Genomic DNA, 18,582 nt, shown 5'->3' on the forward strand with positions numbered 1-18,582 from the left:
AAAACCATTGTTTTGCCTAGCACTTATGCCATTTGTTTCTTTTGAAGTATTATTATTATAACTAACATCTGTAGATCTAAGAGACTATATTTCAATCAGTTTGGTGTGGCCATAACAATTTTTGGAAGAACCATAGGATATTAAAATGGGTTACGAATGTTTATTATTTATCCTTTTTTATGATATCTAAATGTAGTTTATTACACATTTAATATATTACATATATTATGTACATGTATACACACATTACACATATATCTTATTAGTATACAGTTATTAGTATACATATATTATAACTATATTTGTATACACTATTGGATATATGTGTGTGTGTATATATATATATATATATAAATTAAAATATACATATAACCATAATGTTTACATAGGACAGATTTAAGATAAAAGAATTAGTAAATTATTACTTTTTCTTAAAAAAATAATGGTGAGGAAAAGCAGCTTCACTTCTCCCTATGAAGTTTTTATTTCTTTCATGTCATTTGCCATTTTATTCTGATTGTCACTGTGGGGCGGGTCCTGTACTAGGAATTTGGGACAAAAAGGGGAACAGGACTGAAATAGACTTGTCCTCTCTGAGCTTATCTCCTCGTGGGAGAAGGCAGAAAATAAATAATTAAACCAATAGATAAACACAATAACAGACCAACAAAACATTAAGTAATGGTCCTTGGAAGGACCCTTTAAGGAATGTAAAAGGATGCTGGTTAACTTATAGCTGTTTCAAGGAAGGGAAGTAACATTTAGTGAAGTTTCAGCTAGTTTATCTGGATCATTTCACTTAAACCTTATAACCTTTTGAGTAGGTCCATTTTATAGAAGGAACAATTTGAAGTTCTCAGAAGTCAACTAACTTTTCCAAGACTGCACAGTCGATAAATTGAAGAGTGAACTTTTAATTCTTACCTCTTACTTCTTCATGCCTAATGATCTCTTTTTAAGTAGGAAAACCATGTATCTTTCTGTATATAGAGAAAATAGAACCACCGTTCTGATACTTGATAGCTGTGTGATTCCTAGCAACTCAGGTAACCTCTCTGAGCCTCTGGTTTCTCGTTTGTAAAAGGAGAGAGTGCCAGCTTTTAGGATTTATCATTTTAAAATTTGAATCAATGGGGTCTGGCTTAATGACTTTTCCTACACTTTGCACACTGACATTGCACACTGACACAGTTTCTCTCTCTGGTGGTGTGTACAAGGGTTTGTATAACTCAGGTTCTTTCCTCACGGTGGTGGCTCAGAGGCCTTGGAGAAGTAAAGGCCCAAATCCCTGAGGCTATGGAAGAATCTCCCTTCTTTTCCTCTCCGTCTCACCCTCAGTATTTTTTCAGGCTGGGAAAAGTTTGCCTGTGCTACACTCTGCTCTTGAGGGTAAAGGGGGCTCGGGGTCACTTTAAAGTCTCCTCGGTGAAGGCAGAAGCACCAAGGAATTGTCATTTCCTTTTCCTTCGACCGCCTGGAGAAGTGCAGCTGTAACAGAGTACAGCTCAGGTGGGTAAAAACCACTTTGGAAGAAGCCCTGAAAGTGATTCAGTTTCAAGTCACAAGATCAATTAGGTAAGGCTCTAGAACTACTGATGCGATTACAGCAGGTTCATGGCACAGGCTCAGAAGGTGATTCAGGACATCTCCTTCTTTGGACATTCAAGCTCATTACCTGAAAATTACTCAGCCTCGGCCCTTAGGGAAACGTTAAGTGCCCAGACCAAATGGCATAATCCTATTTGTAATACCAAGATCTCATGATAATGAACTATGTAGAAAGAGAAAGGACACTTGTCTGGGTTAGACCTCCTCGTTTGATAATTTCCAACTGAGAGGATGCATCTCTAGATAACTACATGTCTGTCATACAAGGGATCTATGGACTTCTAGCTGTGTGCTTAGAATAAATGATCTTGGCAGCAGGTAGAAAAGGGAATAAATTCTCACTTTTTAAAGTTCCTGCCTGTAAACCGTATCTGACAGAATCAACTTCATTTGATGATATTTTCTATTCTTGCCTGCAAATTGGGGATATGAAACCCTACCTCACAGGGGTGTGGTGCGGGTAGCATGAGATAATGTAACTAAAAGCTTCACCTGGAGTTTGGCCCAGGGTAGGTGTGGAGTGGATGCCAGTTCTCCCTGCACGCTCTGCTCATCACATACTTATCTCATGTCTGTTAGGTGGCAGGCTCTGTGCCTTACACGCCATACAGGGAGATGTGTGAACTTGTCCTCAACAAGCATGTGGTCTAAGGCGGAAGATGAGATGCATAAGTAGACAACTACGTGTGGGACTGGCGGGAGCCCAAGAAATAGCACTCTTTCTCCTGGCTGAGTTGGGAACTAGGACAGTGAGAGAGGGACCCAGGTGTCCTGTGGATTCCGGAGAATGGGACATGGATCTGTTAGTCCAGAGCACCTGCTAGGTCTTCTGTCAGCAAGGGGCAGAGGTCCCCAGCGGCAGCCTAAAGAACCACTGTTCTGTGAGAGGCCAGAATGGTATAGGAGGCTGCCCCACAGAGGATGGGTGGAGGGGCTGCACGAAGCAGGCTTAGAGAGAGGTGGGGAGCATCTCTGCTATGGAGCTGTCTCCACACGGAAGCATGAAACAGGGGAAAGGGATAAGGAAAAAAACCTAATAAAGTTTGTTTTCCATTTAAATTGAAGGACTAAGAATAACTGACAACACTAATACCTCCTTACTGGTTGATTTATTTGGTTCCCAAATCCTGACTCTGTGTCACAATCACCTGTGGAAATTTAAAAATGTTACTAACACCTGGGTCGATGTGTGGGGATTTTAAATTGGGGATTTGAAATGGGATTCAGATATCTCCATTTTGAAACCTTCTACAAGTCATTCTGACAGGCATCCAGGATTTTGTGCCATGCTGTTGAGCAATGGTGGGCTTTGTTAATATTTTTTTTTAAAAATACTCTTAGGAAAGGATCAAGGATAAATGCATCATACTTCTATGAGAATAGCTCCTTCAGATTTATTCGTTTGATTGCCAAAATGGGTGAGAAGCTCAAGGGAGCAGACAGATAAAAGGGTAAGTCCTTCTTCTGTATAATTTTTGTAGAAATGACCTCCCAGATATGTTTTTGCTTATCTTTGTTGTATACTTTGTATGATCAAAGCCAGCATTTCAAATGGTGGTCTCCCTAGAAACATATATCAGAACATGAGATTCAGTTGCAGATTTATCTAACTTTTAGTGAGTGCCTATTATGTGCTTGGAACTGTGCTAGGTAATCCCATATAGGTTTTCTCAGGTGAGATGTGAGGCTCTAAATGTAATAGGATTAATGAGGACATTATGATCTGGTGAGAGTGTTTAGGGACCCTGACCTAATAAAAGTTTATCTGTAGGTAATACTCAGTGCTGATGAAGACATGGTGATGCTATGACATGTATCCATTGCTGGAGATGTTGAAAACAATTTTTTTAAAATTAAATTTATTGGGGCAACACTGGCTAATAACATTATATAAATTTCAGGTGTATAACTTTATAATACGACATCTGTGTACTCCATTGCGTGCTCACCACCTAAAGCCTAGTCTCCTGTCACCATATGTTTGACCCCCTTTTCCCTCTTCATCTTCCCTTGGTAACCATTATTCTGTGGTACATCTTTTTTAATACATTGGGTTGTCGGAAAAGTCGTGACGCATTTTTGTAGCAAAAAACATAGAAAAAATACGTCATGACTTTTTCGACAACCCAGTATATTTGGTTATGTATCTTAAGAACTAGATCTAGGGCCGGCCGAGTGGTGCGTTGGTTAAGAGCTGGCTTGGACCGCCAGCTCTGAGCAGCAGGGCGCCGGTTCGGATCCCACATGAGGGCCAGTGACACTGCCCTTTACAGCTAAGATGGTGAGCAGCAGCTCGACCTGGAGCTGGGCTGCCATGAGTCGCCAGCGACGGCAAAGGCTGCAGCCCCTGCTGCAGTGGGCTGCCATAAGCTACCGTGTGTGGCCGGCAGCCAGCGTGAGCGGCCAGCAGCTGGTGTGAGCTGCCAAGAGCCGCCGTGAGCGGCCATCCAGAAGCCGGTGACTGATCTGCTTCGCCTGGGAAGAGCGCAATGATAATACCAACATGGGCCAGTGAAGCAATGTCCTCCACAACTAGACTGAAAACAAAAAGGACAGCAACTTGTCTGTTCCCCTTCCCTGATTCCCCAACGCTGTTCCCCTTCCCCAATTTCCCCAATAAAATCTTTAGAAAAAAAAAAAAAGAACTAGATCTATGTAAATGTTCTTACCATTTCATTCATTAACCCGATTTCTGGGAATTATCTTAAGGAAATGTTTTTATTTTTTTTAAAGTGACATGCTATTGGTAAAAAGAGAATTTTTTAAAAATTACTATATTTTTAAATATAGCAACATCTGGAAATTGCATTATTAATCATTAGGGAAATGATAAGTAAATTATTGCATAATGACTAATAGCTTAATTAAATGTTACACAGGCACTTAAAACCGATAATTATAGTCTATGTAGCAACAGGTAAAATGCTTATGACAAAATGTCAAATGAAAAAATATATCCCAGGACACTCTATGAAAGTTATTCGCTAGCACTAGAAGGGGATGTGAAGATGGAAAGTTGTTTGTGTGTTGGAGTAGTAGAATTCAGAGTGTTTTTTCTTTTTTGGATGTGGTGGGTAGATATTGTTCGGGTTATCCAGCATCTCTTCACACCCTGTACAAACCCAAGAGGAAAAAGAAACTTTCTGCCTGTAGCTAAGGAAATGGGATGATGTATGCTTAGATTTTTTTAACAGTCGTGTGCTTTTTTTTTTTCTCTGCCAAATTGAGAAAACTTGCCTGCAGTAAGAGATAACCAAAGTTAGAGAAATAGATCAGGATGGATGGATATATAGATAAAGGGGTAGATAGATTGATGGACCACCCCCCACCCCATGACAGCGTATAAGTCCCTGAGACAAACCTCTACATCTGTCATTTATGTGAGCCCACAAAATTCCTTTCTCATACTAGCAGACCTTGTGTTAGACACTTGCAATTGAAACTATTCTGACAATAGAATTGATTTAGTTTTAAAAGTTTTTACTCTATATTAGAATTTGCCAAGGTTTGTTATTTGTTTGTTTGTTATTAAATAAACCTTCTTTCTGAAGTTCACTAGAACATTTTGTACTTGTATGTAAATACTGCATTTGTGAATCATTTCCCGTTAAATTACCCATAGATTTTTGGTTCCTACTGAACTTTTATTTCCTCCCATGTCTCTTTCTCATCTCTTCCTGCAACATCAGCTACAACTGTTTCCCCACATCCTGCTTCTGACAATAACCACCCTGAGAATGTTTTCAAAAGGGTAGTCGGAACCACAATGTGAATTTAAATCTGTACAAGGCGAGAATGTATGGGGGATTTTGAAATAAATCAACAAATATTGAGCACCTGCTAAATTCCAAGCACTGGGGCTACAGCAATGAAAATAAAGGTAGACAGAGCCTCTGGCTGGAAGGGGCTTCTATCTTTGGGTGCATGTGTGTTGTCACTGGAGGTACAGAGCGGGGGGAGGTCTAGTCTGAAAGTTTATTGAGCACTTATTACTGGTTTGCTTAATATCTCTGACAAAGCAACAGGGTAACAACCAACTGTTACTCACCTTTTACTCTGTGACACACCTATATGCATCGATTATTATTGTCCCCATTTACCAGATGAAGAAGCTGAGATAAATGAAGATATTTAATGTGTCCAACTGGCAGAGATGGATTTAACCTGAGCCAATGTAGCTCTTTACCTCTGGACAATATTGTAAAAAAAAAAAAAAAAGTATCTGCTCAGAAATGCTGCATCTGGTACTTAAACCAATTTTTAAAATACTTTGAAAAAAATTTATTAAATTAAGTCATGGTGGTGTAGTATACAGATATCTGGCCAGGATGAGATGAAGAGAGATTCCCTTCTCAACTTGTTATACTTTTAGCCATAAAGAAAAACTATCTGAAAAAAATGAATGTATTCAGACATTCATCCATTCAACAGATGTTTACTGACTATTTGCTACTGAGTAAATTTTGTAGAAAACCCTCAGTTTGGTAAAGGTAGACAAAAAACAAACACATCCTTAAAATATACCACAGTGGGGTAAGTCCTGTAATAAAGAAATTAAAAAGGTACTGTGAGAGCATTGAGAGGAGGAGGGAAGAGAAGGAGAGGGCAAAAGGTCATGAAATGGTTGACAAGTAAGCAGAGCACTGAAATATAAGTAGGGATACTTCAGTGGACTCTAGGGGGTGGGGGCTGGCAGGAGTGGGGTGGGAGGGTAAGGGTGCTGTTGGAAGGAAGGCCTTCTGGAGAGGATCTGCTTCTAAGAGCGCTCAAGAGTGTTTTGAGAATTGTAACTGGCTATAAGTGCAGGGTTAGAAAGAAAGGTGGAGAGTGGGCAAATTAAGGAAAAGCATTTGGACTTATCTTTGAGGTCAGGGGTATATATACTTTTTCAGTTGCATATACCTAACAGTAAAAATAACTTGAGCATGTACTCTTTAAATATGTAGGTATTTAATAATTTTTATGATTATTTTTATATATGTACTGTCATACTAATATATTATATCTCTTACTTAAAATACACACAGATAAGATTATAGAGACGATATTTAAAGATATACCTGTATTTTTACCCCTACAAAAATACCATTAAATATTAGAATGAGCAAAGTGTTTGAAAATGTTATATATTTTTGTAAACTTTGGTTTAATACTTCATGATAGGGTAATTAAAAGGACTGGTTTTAAGTTCAGTTTATTTAGATTTGTAATTTTAATCAAAACAAGATACTTCACCAAGAGATAGAGTTCCAGTTGAAGAAGTGTTTGTTGGCAGGATTAACCAAATCATGATGCTATTTTTTTCAATCTTTCAAGCACTATACTCAGGTTTTTCTTGAAACTGAATTGATAACTTTCCATCTTCCCTGATGTCAATCTGTCATTCTTGCAAACTGTTTGGAATGTGTTGCATTTTTGTATTTTTAGCAGTTGGTTTACACCCATCAATAGTCTTTATCTGGAATATTTTAAAATAGGCTAGGAAAATCTGCTTCCAATATATTTTTTAATGTTCAGATGGGAGAGGTTTTTTGTTTTATGAAATACATTCACGTTATTTTTAGCCATCAACTCATTGATGATGGGGAAACATTCCTCAATTGTATTAGTTATTTCTTGCTGTGTAACACATGATCCTCAAAATTAGTGGCTTAAAACAACAGATATGTATTACTTATACTTTCTTTGGGTCAGGAATCCAGGAGTGGCTTAGCTGTGCTCTTTTGTCTCAGGGCTGCACTTTGTGTTGGCCAGCCCTGCAGTCAGCTCCAGGTGGGGTTAGGGGAGAGTCTGTTTCCAAGTTCACTCACATGACTATTGGCCAGAGACAGTAGCTCCTTGTCAGAGGGCTTCTCCATAAAGAGAGAGACAGGGAGCAAATAGGTAAGCGAAAATCACAGTCATTTTGTAACATAATGTCAGAAGTAACTTTTGCTGTATCCTGTTTGCTAGAAGTAAGTCCTAGGTCCAGCCCACACTCAGTGTGTGTGTGGGGGGGGGGGATTACACAAGAGCATGGATGCCAGGAAGAGGGGATGGGAGGGAGCTGGGGGGGCAACCTCTGAGGCTGCCTACCACACACCCATTTTCAAAATAGAAAATTAATTTAGAAAAACTGTTACTTTCTCATTCACCATTAAAATGTCATCTTTATCTCAAAGAGACATATTAAGCATATTTATTTTTCTGAAAATATCTGCATAATCCTGGCAGCCACTCGTTGTCACAGAAAAGGTCAGACAACTTGGGAGTCTTGTCTTTCGTACATGAAAAATGTAGGAGTCATCTTGTAGCTGGACAACTCTTCCAAGTATTTTGACACAAAATGACTAGCAAACTGGTATGGGTGTAAACAGTTTTTCGTCGAACTTAAAATAATGGTAAAGGATTTACTTTATAAAAGACTTAATTTTGTAACATTACTCATCGATGGCATCCTTTGGCATGTAGAAAGCAATTCATTCCAATATACTGAAGGTGAAGAAGTGAGCGAGGATGCCACCATGGCCCCTCGTTTGTGGAACTCCCTTTCTTCCTTTAGAGAATCTTAGGTGTGTTAGGTGATAGACGGACAGGGTGAGGACACCGGTATCATGCCATACTTTCAATATTAGTACATTTACATGACTTCCCAATTATATTCATTTTAGTTTTGTTAAAAATATTAGGAATGTATAAAAATGCAAGTGCTAATATTGCTTTTTCTGTACCCCTGTGGATAACATAATGTACCCGTGGGGTGCATGCACACCCCTTTGGAGACCTCTGCTCTACACCAAGGATTCTGAACTCAGGATTTACTATTATTTCTGGCAGATTTGCTTTCAAGGAGTGGAAAAATGTCATCAAGGCTCTAATTAGATGGCCAGCAAACATTAAGAACCTCTGCTCTAGGTAGTGGGGAGCCAATGAAAAATTTTAAGAAGGAGAGCATGAAGAGATTTAAAATTTAGAATGCTATTCGGGTAGCAGAATAAAGGGGTGGCCTGGAGTGGGTGAGCCTGGAGGCAGGGAGAGCAGTAGCTGCCAGCTCCTTCAGAGAGGCAAAAAGTAACGAGGCGTTGAAGAAAAAAGGAATGCGAGTGGAGTGGAAAGAGGAGGCTTGTGGGTCATGAAAATCCGCATGTTCCATAGCCAAGGGCACTCGCTAAGGCACTACTGAGCACATGATCATAAAGGCAGTGGAAAGAAATCACATCCTCAAAAGGGAATTCTGAAATCAGAATTCAGAGATAAACACATTTTAGGTCCTCCGCCTGTTTTTTTGTTTTGTTTGTTTGTTTTTCCTGTTTGTCTGATTTTTTTATTACTTAAAAAAATGGAAAAACAAAAGTGCAATTGTCATTCAATAAATATCATGTGACCTTTATGCAGCTTTGTTGCAGAAAGTGAAGTCCATGATTTTAGGATGATGACAGCAATTTATCAACCAACTAATCAGTGTTCACAGTTTCAATAACTGCAGCAGTTTCCTTGAACTGTCTGTAGAACAGTTTCAATAACCGCAGCAGTTTCCTTGAACTATCTGAAACTGTGGAATTGTCATTTCAAAAGACTTGTTCGTTACTTGGCCTGAACGATCTCCCACTTTTAGCATCATCGCAAAATAAGGATACTTGAGTGACCTGCAACTGTCCGAGCTCACAGCCATGCCCAGTTTCCACTGAAAATCTAGAAGCTGGTTGGTGACCTCGGCCTTAGCATCCAGCAGCGTCTCCCTAGACCCCTCCATAGCAAGCGTCCCAGGGAACCCTCCACTGACCCCGGCGGACGCTCCCGGGGTTACCAGCACTTCCGCTTCCTCTTCCGTGTTTTTAAAAAATTGCCCTCTCCTTTATATTTTATTTTATTATTATTTGTTTTCCTGGAGATTCAAGCTAGGAGGGAGAGATTCAGAAACATGAGTTATTAATATTAAAAATAATGTAGTAATATAGTAATAGAAGAAGCGTTTTGGGGAAGAGGGGCTGTAGAAGGATATTGAAGCCCTAAATAAATTTGCAGTCTTATAAATATTTTCTGGGTTGGAAAATAGAATTGATTTGAATTCCACAGCTGTCCTTTATTTAAGAAGGGCCAGGTGTCCTTTTTTTTTTCTTTCTTCTAGATTTTTAATTTCTTTCTATTGTGATGAGCATCACTGTGGTTTCCTCTAGGTTGAACTGTACCCCCTGGCCAGTCTCTTATCTGTCTCAAATAGTAAAGTCACACTTTTGCAGCGCTTCACACCTCACCCACCCAGCCCCTCACCTACACTTTCTTGCTTAGCTAGTTCCTTGGGCAGTGCTTGGAGTGTCCAATTACTCCGAAAAGGTTATCCCCAGGGTGTTGTTATTGCAGCGGATTCTCAAGGTGGTGGCTGTCGTTTTTCTTGGGTTCAGATAAGACAATGAGTGGGGAGCAGAAGCATTGGGCGTCACACTCCCAGTCGTGCGGGAAAGGAGAGAGGCAGCTCCGTTTCAGCAAGGGCCTCTTTCCATCCTGGCACGGCCTCATGTTTCCCGAGCCCCAGACTGGCTAACGGATCCAGAAACAACAGTTTGGACACCGTGGCCTTTACCCGCTGCCTCTGTAGAGGCCGATGTTATTCCTGCAGCCCGGCCAGGGCACCCTCCCCAGGAACGCGGAGCCAGTGTGCTGCGGGAGTCCAGGCTGGTGTTGAAGTTGGCAGCTCCTCTCCACCCACAGGCACTTCCCATTGCAAGCCGAACCTGGGCCCGAGGGTGGGCAGGGCGGTGGCTGTGCAAGAGCCATCTTTCTGAGTGGCACGTGTCTGCAGGACATCGTGGATTGTTCCCTTTGAGATTATCTTCCCAGTAAGGTTTATTTTGGCTGTCAGTGGCAATGAAATGAGACCTCAGACTGCAATTATTTTCAACCTGGCTGGTGTTAGACCTCAGCGGCTGAGTTCCTGGCATGTGGATGGAGGTGTTTGAGAGCCTGAAAAAATCTGACCTCCTTTCCATAGCTGCTCCTTGGGAAAAGGGCTCTTCGTTGGTTTAACAATATGGTCCCAATCTTGTGTGGTGACTGTTGGGGCTTATTTACTGGGTATTCAGTTTAATTTTCTATTTGAAAAACTACTTAAAGGTCTACAAAGATAGTTTTTTTTTTTTAATTTAAGGTCTATATTTAAGAGAGTCTGTGTGTAATGTATCTGATACTTGAGTAAGACCCCACAGCCACAGTGTGGAGTTAGATAGAGCTGGACTGTCGTCTCCTTTCAGTGACATTAATTATGTAACCTGGGAGCATGGCTCTTCTTCTTTAAGCCCCTGTTTTCTCATCCGTCATGACATCTGCTTTATCATGATGTGGGATTCCTTCATCATCGAGGATTGGAAATGATGAGGAAAGCACTGGAATAGTTCCTGACCCACTGAATGTGCTCGTTAAGGGAGAATTATTAGTTGACTCTATACCTTGTCACCCATGTGACCTTTGTGGAGGATCGGATCAAGGATTTCTCGAAAGAGATATGCATGTCATGTGACTCTTATAACCTGAGTAAGGAGCACACAGGGCTTAGTCAACAAGTATTTATAACAACGTATCCACTGACAACCCGGTGCTCCTATCTTAGACATGGTTGTCCAGAAAGCAAAATATAAAATTTCTAGTCATGAAAAACTTGCAATCATATGTGGCAAGACATGTTAACAAAAACATGTACAAAAATTTAATTTTTAAACAGTAGGTGGTTCTGTAGTTCTCTAGCTCCTCTTCTTACTTTTTAAGAGTTTAAAAACAAAAAGTTCTGCCGTTACTCTTGGATGTCTCTACTTTTCCGTGACCTATGTGAGGCCAATAATTCACTTTTAGGGTTTTGAAGTTACTGTTTGGCTTTGGGTTTGGGGCATTCATAGCCCCACTTGTGATAAATGTATGTAGAAAGCTGATTCCTTCCCTGATTAATACAGATAAACATGAGAGGGAGGACTGTGCAACATAATTTACATCTGCCTTCTAACCAGATGTACTCAGCTCTTTGGTTCTCTTTGACTATGTGGATTCCAAGGTGTTCTGGAGGTTTGCAAATTCCTTTACTCTTGTGCTCTGCTATCTCCTCCCATCTCCGCTTTGTTCTGTCTTGTCAACTCTGAAATCAGCCCATCACCCCACTGCCCTTCAGAACGCTTTTCCTTGAAGCCTTTCCAAGCAGGTGCTATCTTGCTTCACTTTTGACGGTCATCCTGCTAAGCCCTGTGTCTTATAGATGTTCTCCGTCCTGCACACTGACGTGCGTGTCTTTATATAGCCCTAACTGCCTTTGTGTTTCCATGTCTGTCACTGTGCGTTTACCAGTATTTATCCTATCTTCTCCAGGAGAGCTCATGATGATAGTGATGCCGTGTTGCTTTTCATTGAATGCCCCATATTGTTATGGATTAAATGAATTATAGTAAAACAGTGGAGAAAGGGTGTGTTAGGGAAAGCTCAGAATATACTTCTATTTGTGTTTTAGTTTATCAATTCTCATTTTAGTCTGATATCTTGTTATTAATTAAGTACTTATTAGGCAAGGTTCTGAATTTTTTCTTGCAGGAATGTGCACAAGTTTGGACTGGTGGATGACTCATAGATGCTAAGGAATTCAAAAGCCATAGTTTACTGAGAAAGTCAGCCTGAGAGAGCGAGAAAATGAGGGAGTGAGGAAGTCCTACAGTTGGACCCCACTAAGTGAGGCCTTGTTAGGCTCCTTGGTACTTACCAATAATTCTCCCCATTGATGTGGTACAGATGGCCTGAGGTGAGCACTGTCAGGTTATCAGGTGGAAGAATGAGAAAAAGGGACTATCAGTACTTCTTCCATTCCCATCTCAGTTCAGTCATTAGTAGTAATTGCTACCGTGTATTGAGCTCCTTCCTCTGTCCAGATACTATGCTATTTTTTTTAAAGATTTTTATTGGGGAATTGGGGGATGGGAACAGCGCTGGGGAATTGGGGGAAGGGGAACAGACAAGTTGCTGTCGTTTTGTTCTTCAGTCTAGTTGTGGAGGACGTTGCTTCACTGGCTCAAGTTGGCACCATCATTGCGCTCTTCCCAGGCGAGGCAGATCAGTCACCGGCTTCTGGACAGCTGCTCACAGCGGCTGGTGGCCGCTCACGCTGGCTGCTGGCTACACACGGTAGCCCATGGCAACCCACTGCCACAGGGACTGCAGCCAACACCGTCGCCGGCGACTCACCGCAGCCCAGCTCCAGGTTGAGCTGTTGTTCAGCATCTTAGCTGTAGAGGGCAGTGTCACTGGCCCTCATATGTGGGATCCGAACCGGGGCCCTCTGGCGTCCCAAGCCAGCCTTTAACCAACGTGCCACTTGGTCGGTCCTATGCTATTTTTTTTTTAAATAAACACTATCTCACTTAATCTTCATAAAACACCTCTGAGGAATTTGTCACAGTTTTACAGAGGACACAGAAGCTCAAGGTCACATAGGTAATAAAAATAGAGTCTGCCTAATCTTAAAGTCTGTGCTAAGACTTGTTCTCACCTATGTACCTGTTCACTTTGACATTTGATCTTTTTATTTTCCCTTGGGAGGGACCTAACATTTTTTTTAGAAAATGAGAATTTGCCATTGCCAGGGACTTAGCTTAGCTATATGATTTTGGACATGCCACCTAAACTCTGGGGGCCTCAGAGTGTTATCTGGAAAACATAAGGGGGCTGAGGGACAAACAGTGTGACTTTTTCAATGCTGATTCTTGTGAGGCAGGGGGAAAGGCCACTAGATCCCTTTGGGCATCTGTGTCACAGTAAAAGAAGGGAGATAGAGTCTTCTGTCTATGCCTGGGATTCAGGAATTCTTTTTAGTTCTCAGAAACCTGTATTTGTGATTTATGGTAAACTTGTTCATTTTCCTGCACCATTTTCCCATATGACAAGGAGATATAGCAACACATGCATCTGTCCTTGCTTAATATGTTTGTTATGGTCCTCAAAGTTTTATAGAAGATGAAAGCTTAGTAATAATATGATGAGGTTTAATGACCATAAAAAGTCCATAAGTATCATCTAATGAAAACCCAGCTATAACATCTTCCTCAAGCAGGGAAATGCTGAATTAAGATGGCATTTAATGTTCTGGTTTAACTACTGATGTCTTAATATCATGAAAATATTTGTGCTTGTAGCAGTTAAGAAAGGCATCAAGAAAACCACAGATTATTCGGACATGATACACAATTATCCCAAGTCTACGTGATAATTGAATTCACTGACAATTCCTAAATTGCAATAATCTTTAATCACAAATTATTGTTGTTCAATAAATTCTTTTAGTGAGAGATAGATTTCAGAGAGATAGGAGTATTATTACCATTATATAAGTACTTGTAAAAGGCCGGCTTTGAATTTGATGGTGTTCATCTGGGGTTTCAGTGATCAGAATACACACGTTCCAGAAACAAAGCCTACTTAAGAAATGACATGAAACCGTTAGGTGTGAATGACCAGGTGCAGGAGGAAGAAAGGCTGTATGTTGAGCCCTGGGTCCTTTGTTATTTAGAACACATTAAGAGGAAGGCATTAGCAGGTTTTATGAAGAAGAGAGCAGGCAGAGAGCAGCTCAGTTACTAATAACACAGGGTCACACAGATAGCAAATGGCAAAAGCAAAATAAAACCCCAGATCTTTTGAGCTTCTCTTTAAGTATTTATTAACCACACCTTGACATCGTTCCCTGTTTCTATGACAGCTGACAACCATTTCTTGGATTTGCAAGATTAAAATAGAGGAGAACTGCTAGAACTCTACCTATTGCTTAAATAATTATTAATGACTTCATCCACTCATGAGAGATGGTGGGAAATGGGTATTTTGAGAAGCTGAATATGGTGAAAAGCTGTGCTGGGAGAAATCTATTCCTGGCATTATATTTAGGAATATAGCAATGAATTTATATGCTGGATGATGGTGGGGTTTGCATGGAGGGCCAGGATGAGGAGATCTAAGGGAAGAGAATTTCAAGATGGGAAAGAAGGATTTTCTCTCTCCTCTTTTCTTAAAGGTGCTTCATTTGGCAGACACCTGTTCCCTTCTAGAGAATTCTAGTACAATTGACCTTTGAACAACATGGGGATTAAGGGTGCTGATTCCCTAGTCGAAAATCTGTGTGTAACTTATAACTCCCCAAAACTTAACTACTAATAGCCTATTGTTGACCGAAAGCCTTACTGATAACATAATCAATTAACATATTTTGTGTGTTATACATATTATACACTGTATTCTTATCATAAAGGAAGCTAGAGAAAATAAAATGTTATTAAGGAAATGATAAGGAATAGGAAATACATTTATAGTACTGTATGTATTTATTGAAAAAAATCTGCTTACAAGTGGACCCGCGCAGATCAAACCCGTATTTTTCAAGGGTCAACTGTATTATAATACAAAGTCTTGTGATGGATCTTGCTTCCCGGTGCCTACTTTAGTCCATTCTTTCTCCTCCCTTGTTAGCTTTACCGTGTTCAGGAGGTATTTAATATAGCTGACCTACATCCTATCTGTGGTAATTTAAGCTTACTCCCTTTTCTGCTACTGTTTAAACTCATCCCTTATTCAACACTGGTTAATCCCATGAAAAAGCTTTAGACAAAGGTCCCTATTGGAACCCCGCCCTCTTTTGGCCTAGTTGTCTTCATAATTCCTTTTGTAGGGGACAGGTTATCTTGGCCTCTCCCACAATTGGTTTGGAAACCTGCTCAGCTGCCCCTGTCACTCAGCTCTCAAGAGTCACTTTTGTCATCAACCAAATATTGAAACAGGTGGAACCTGCCAAGAGTAATGTGACCCACAGTGGAAAGAAAGTGACTCAGGCCTGGCAGCTCAAGTCAGGTTTGTGAGAGGTGACCGTGGGAATCCAAATACCTTCTTGTGATTTTTGCAGCAAAGGGCCTTTGAATGGCTTCATTCCTGAAGACTGTGACATTCCAATGTCATAAATGTGACTGGTTCAGAGCAACTGGACATACCCCTTTGCAAAGCCACATGCCCGAGTCCGCTGCTAGAGAGCCTGGTCTTCCAGCTTCTGCACAGGAGCACTCAGATGGGGGGGCGGGGGGGGGGCGGGGCGTAAAGGCGCAGGCACAAAACTCAGTGCTAGAGCAGTGTGAGTTTCAAGTGAAACCAATGAGGAAAGAAGTTTGTTGTAAAGCTCTCCTGTTTTTCACCTTTTCTTATGCAACTGCATTTTGCTTATCTGTTAACCGTCATTTACATGTTGCTCACTGCATTTCACAAAGTACACACACCATTCACTCAGCCTTGCTTCTCTTGCTTCCCAGTCTCAGAGCCACTGCGGGCTCAGGTTAACCCAACCTCCAGAACTCTTGGAATTGGCCCAGGTAGTCAGTCTATCCTGCCCAGCTGTCTACTGTGACTGTTTAAATTTATGTCAAGGAAGACTCATCTAGTGGGAAAATACCCTACTATGTTAAAAGAAGACATGAGTCCTCAGCCAAGTTTCGTAAGTTAATAGTTATGAGACTTTGTCTCATTTGGGCAAGTCCTTTCATCTCCCAGTATCTCCTCCAGTTTTCATTTTGTATATTAAAGATAAGATGCTAGTCACATGCTTATTACAGGGATGCTATGAAAATGAATAAACCAATGCATGACAATCCAAGAACTCCTTTGAAATCAATCCTATGTAAAGTCAGTAAATTGAGGCCATCGTTACAATGATGTAAGTGTATGTAAATGCTCAGCAAGTCTTAACTATAATATTGGGTTGTCAGAAAAGTCATGACATATTTTTCTATGTTTTTCGTTGCAAAAATGCGTCATGACTTTTCCGACAACCCAATACATAAACATGGGGAAGTGGAAGGGATATGTTTTTGTGTGAAGTAGAATAGGTAGCCAACACCCCCCGACCTCCATTTTTTCTTATTTTTAGGGTGTGTGTGCATTACCAGTTTTTAATTGCCTAATTCCTTTTTGTGAAGTTTTTGCTAAAAACAGTAAGTTTAGACTGATGAAAAACCATATCCTCTGTTATTGGTGTTTTAAAATATTTAGGTATTTTGACCTAAATGCTAAAGAACAAAGTCAATTGTTTAACTAAAAAAGGAAAAATACAAATATTTAGCTTAGCTATTTGGAATATCTATTTTCACAATCACAGCACTTCCTTAAAAATATTTGAGAAAGAGTTATAACATGGCTCTTTGAAAAGCGTGGGAAATTAAGGATGAAATAAAAACCTCACTGTAGACTTCCTTCCTTATTTTTGAGTGAGGTCTCAGTAAGTTTCTCCTATAATTGGATATAGACTTTATTACCTTTTTATGTGACTTCATACTACTTATTTTTGGAAAATACTTCATTGCATTTTATTATTATTTTTAAAGATTTTATTGGGGAGTTGGGGAAGGGGAACAGCCAAGTTGTTGTCCTTCAATCTTAGTTGTGGAGGGCAAGATAGCTCAGCTCCAAGTCCAGTCGCCATCTGGCCGCCTGTTGGCAGCTCGGAGCAGCCCAACTCAAGGTGACGTGTTCAATCTTAGTTGAGGGTGGGCAAAGCCCACCATCCCATGCAAGAGTCCAAATGGAAATCTTGTTGCTAAGAGCACACACTCTAACCACTGAGCATCTGGCCACCTGTAGGCAACTCAGCAGCCGCTCAGCTCGGCTGCAGCTCACTGGCCCATGTGGGAATCGAACCGGCAACCCTGTTGCTCAGAGCTCGCGCTCTTAACCAACTGAGCCACTTGGCCAGTCCCCTTAATTGCATTTTAATAGAGACGTGGCTTATTGTGAATTAACTGAAATGCAATTCTAGGAAAAAAAAGAGGGTGCTTTCCATTTGATTCCTCTTTTTGATTAATCTATTTCCAGGTTCTGAAGACCAATTTAAACTTCATAATTTTGTTTATTGGTCCTTCACTTTCTTGTTTGAGCTTTTGATCATTTATTCCTTTATTTGGCCCCCTATTCATTTATTTATACATTTATCATCAAATATTCAATGACCTAATAATGGGCGCCAGTCACCATTCTAAGTGCATTTACATTTTATAAAGGCATGGATTTTCATTTAGGCATAATTATTTTACATTTGGTAAACCAATTTGTTTTAAGGCACATCCTGAACACTGGTGAGACATAGGAATGAATATGCCTTAGTTTGGTAATAAATAAATGTCTATAAATCAGGTGCTTGACCATGTAGGGGAAGGCAGGCCACCAGCAACAGCATCAGTGACAATAGCTTACAACAACAAAGCCATGCCATGGGCCCGTGGTGCTAACCATAAGTTTTTTCTATGAATAAACTAGTTTAATTCTCACAATAACCATTCATGTCCTCATTTTAGAGGCAGGGGGCCTCCACATAAACAGTGTTCTAAAAGTTATAGAGTTTATTAAATGCTGGATCTAGAAGAAATAGTATTACAAATATCAAAGTGCTTTTGTGAAAATTAAAGTAGAAAAGTCATGTCACGTGATTATATCTAAATAACCATTAAAAAAAAGACTACGGAATAATTGTTTTTGTAATTGTACCAAATGACTAATTTAAAGTGTAGCTTCTTGGGGGTGGGGGGGATGGGAGGATTTGAATCGGCCACTTACTTGATGTGTGACCTTGGGCAAGTTGTTTTACTTCTCTGTGCCTCAATTTCCTCATCTGTAAGTTGAAGAGAGTGATTATGAGGATTAAATGAAATAACGAATATAAGTATTTAGCATGTGTCTGGCACATGATAAACACTTAATAAATATTAGCTATTATTTTCAAAATTATTTTACTATCACTGTAGTTCCACTGTTTTCCATGAGAGAGGAGAAGACTGGTAAAATAGCAAATTAAGAAAAAATTTTGATTAAGCTGTCAGCAACTTGAACTTCATGCAACTGAAACATCATATTTTATGAAATTAATAAATTTTCTACAATATACAAAGTCTGACATATAAGTTCACGAACTTGTAGCAATGATGTTGCTAACCTTTTTTGATATCA

The 18,582-nt window shown here is 40.1% G+C and overlaps 1 pseudogene; it reads right to left on the reverse strand.

Moving 5' to 3' along the window:
• Nucleotides 1-9,041: 9,041 nt before the first annotated feature.
• LOC109388393 (COMM domain-containing protein 6 pseudogene) lies at nucleotides 9,042-9,340 on the reverse strand (annotated as a pseudogene).
• Between the last annotated feature and the right edge of the window lie 9,242 nt (nucleotides 9,341-18,582).

This window comes from Hipposideros armiger, unplaced genomic scaffold (assembly GCF_001890085.2).
Source record: "Hipposideros armiger isolate ML-2016 unplaced genomic scaffold, ASM189008v1 scaffold_194, whole genome shotgun sequence".
Taxonomy (NCBI): domain Eukaryota; kingdom Metazoa; phylum Chordata; class Mammalia; order Chiroptera; family Hipposideridae; genus Hipposideros; species Hipposideros armiger.